Consider the following 3,564-nt stretch of genomic DNA (forward strand, 5'->3'; position numbering starts at 1 on the left):
TTCACTTTTTATTAGCCGTTGCTTCTTGGTATTATCAATGTATTTGCTGTGTTTTTATTGTGATTGAACTGATTCTGCTTGTGCAGAGTAGAACAGCTCCATGGAGTGAGTGTTCCATGCTGTCACCTTTTAGAAGCACATCACCAGGCCTGTCTTCTGTGGCACCTTGGGCTGAATTTTAGTTAAATGGACTTCAGTGGCCCCCAGATTATTTTTGTTTGTCCCTCAGTTCTTGGCTATGGGATTTTTGTTTTTATAGCAGTGAGATGGTCCCATCCCCAAAAGTGAAGTGTCACTGCTTGCCTATCTTTTTGGTTGTTGGGGTTCTAGTGCATTTTTGACTCATAGTGACCCTATGGGAGGCACAGAGTGAAAATGCTCCCCAGGGTTCCCAAGGCTGTAACACCCACTGCAAGTCCATGCACCCTCCTCACAGTTCTTCCTGTTTGATCCCTTAGTTGAAACTGCCAACCGTATAGTTAGCTGAGGGCTTAACCATTACACTCCCAGAGCTCCCCTACTTACTTGAAGGCCTTCTTATTTCTCCCATACTTGGGGGGGGGGACATTTATAATATAAAAGGAGGAATGAAAATCAGCACCATTTGAGGTGTGGTTATCTCCCTGCACCCCCCACCCCACCCCCACACACACACCTTGTGAGGTGGAAGGCTTCCCCCTCTGCCAGCTGAGGATATGTGTTCAGCATACTGTGTATGGGCCACACAGCTAACCTGGGGAAAGTCAGGATTTGAACCCCAACCTCTTTTCATACCCCTCGCTGGTTAGTGGAACAAAGCATCCACCTGCTAAAGATCTAGACACCTTGAGTGGTGCTGGGCTTTTGTATGTTGTGCAAAAAATAGTTACCAGATGGGTTTCCATTGTGATGTCTCACGCCACCACCAGGTATTTTCCTAGTGCAAAGCCTGGCTAAATGGTCATGTCCTAAGTGCCCAGAGAAGGGATCACTTTCCAGAAAAAAATCACAATCTAGGTTGTTGTTAGATGCTGTGAAGTCGATTCTGACTCAGCTACTTTATGTGACATACTGTACTTTTTTAAAAAAAATGTTTTTATTGTGAATTATGTGATAGTTTACATGGGAGAACATTAGCTTTACATTCATCCTATAGTATATCATTACATTGCCATGGTTACAGTCCCCACCATGCATCAACTCATCAACACACAGACCCTCTCCCTCTCTGGATCTAAAGTCCCCAACTGCTCAGTCGCTCCACGTCATCGTCTCTGCCTCCATCTCAGGCATAACGGTTTCTCTGGGTAGGTTCCTGTTCTCCGCTCTTCTCCCTTGATGGTCCCAGGGACCTCTGCTCCTAGACTGAAAAGTTAATCACTCCCCTCCTTTTGCTACAAAATGTCTACCTTTATATTTCCAATCCTCAGAATCAGTCCTGATAACAATTATTCACTATTGTATCACAAGAGACTCATCCACAATTCCTTTCATCACCCCGCCTAGACAGATTGGATACTACTCAGTGGAGATTCGACCTTCTTTTACGCCCTCTGAATCTAGGTTCCCTCTTGAAAGTTTGTAAGCCAGTCACTTCTTGCCTTTGTAGACATAGTGTACTCTTGGCTGTAATCTCTATGGAAGCAGATTGCCAGATCTTTTTTCCGCACAACCATGGATGGGTTCAAACCACCAACCTTTTGTAGAATAAGTACTGGACTGTTAGCTGCAAGGTTGACAGTTCAAGCCTACCAGCTGCTCCTCGGGAGAAAGACGAGGCTGTCTGATCCCACAAAGATTTACAGTCTTGGAAACCTTATATTGGAAGTTTCTGTGAGCCAGAAGCAACCTGATGGCAATCAATTTGCTTGCTGATTTTTCTTTTTTGGTTTATGACAAAGTCCTGTGGACCCCCTACCTCGTATGAGATCTCTGAGCTCTCAGTTCTATCATTAACAAATGCTAAGGGTAAGGTGGATGGAGACCCAGGGTGTACAGGCTTAGTTACTGCTCCGACAGACACCCAAAGCTGACAATGAGTGACGCTGCTCCACTTGGCTTCCCAGTCTAATCTCCTCACTCCCTAACAAGGACCTCCCTACAATACAAGATGGATGCAATAATTAGCAATCTTCATACAAGGCAAAAATAATCTCAATGTGTCCTGATATTTTATGTGTCCCTGGATGAAATTTTGATTTTTTGACCGTTTGTTTGACACTGATATTAAATACATGCAGAAGAAAATCAGCCTACCATTATGCTGATATACCAGCATACCATTATGCTGACACCCCCCCCCCCCCCCAAAGTGCCCATCCAAACGTCTTAGGCCACATTTTAAGAGAATACTCAGTTTTCTGGAGGAAATTTTGAAATGTTTTGAGCAGTTTTATTTTAATTTTATTATCTTTTTCTTTTGGCTGCAATATAGATGCATTTTAGGCTTATTATGAATGGAGACTTTGGATTTCTGATGGGGTGAACCCATCCCTAGAGAAAGACATCATAGCAGGGATATTAGAGGGTCAATGAAAAAGAAGAAGCCCCTCAATGAGATGGATTGACAGTAGTGGCCGCAGCAAAGGGCTCAAACATTGGAACCATTGTCAGGACGGTGCAGTGTTTGGTTTCCTTGTACTTGGGATGGCTGTGAGTCAGAATGGACTTGGTATCATCTAACAACAACCAAAGCCGAGAAATACTGGAGGAAATGTAGAAGAGTCTTCAACTTATCACCAGAGGTTCCATTTTAATTGCGTTGTGAATCTCTTGTTTGATGCCCAGACTCATGGGAGGTGCACCCCCAAGTCTCCTGAGCCCGTTTATTACTTGTTGTGGAGTCAGTTTTGATTCGATTCCTGGTGCCCCGTGTGTGTCGTAGTAGAACGCTACTATACCCCAGAGGATTTCTAGTAACTGATAGTAAATTTCCAGGACTTTCTTCCAAGGTACTTCTGGGGGGACTCAAGCTGCTAACCTTCCAGTTGGTAGCCCAGCACTTAACCATTTGCACCACCCAGGGAGCTACCTATAAAGAGATAACATGAAATCTATCTTTCCTTGCCTTTGGTGAGAAGGCCCAGGAGCCCAAACCTTGAGGTTTGTCAGCCAATCAGAAGCCAGCTAATGGAGACCTGCTGAAGGCTGGTATGGCGGTCGCAGCAGGAGAGTGGGAAAGGGTGCTGGGGGCAGAGTGATGGGTGCCATGCACGAAGCGTTCTACTGGGACCAAGTGCCTCATCTCGTGCTTAGGGCCCTGTTTGTCTAGGAGAGCTCCTTGCTAAGAGCTCTCCTTGTGGAGAAATCCGTTGGTGGTCAGACTGTTGCAGACCTAGTCCGGGGAGCCTGCTTTCGCCAGCTTGCAAGTCCTGGCGGGCTGTGCAGAGCAAAGGGTCAGCCAGACCACGACCACCACCACCGTGCACCCCTGCCCCCACCCCAGGGCCCCAGAACACACACGCACTCACACACCCCGCCCCCAGCACAAGAGCATTTGAAAGCCACACAATGCGGGTAATCCCCGGAGGCAGGAGGAGGCTGGGGGTTACGCACGTGCGGAAGGAGGGTCTTCGCCCGCCCCCC

The sequence above is a fragment of the Chrysochloris asiatica genome, unplaced genomic scaffold (assembly GCF_000296735.1).
Source record: "Chrysochloris asiatica unplaced genomic scaffold, ChrAsi1.0 scaffold00003, whole genome shotgun sequence".
Lineage (NCBI taxonomy): Eukaryota > Metazoa > Chordata > Mammalia > Afrosoricida > Chrysochloridae > Chrysochloris > Chrysochloris asiatica.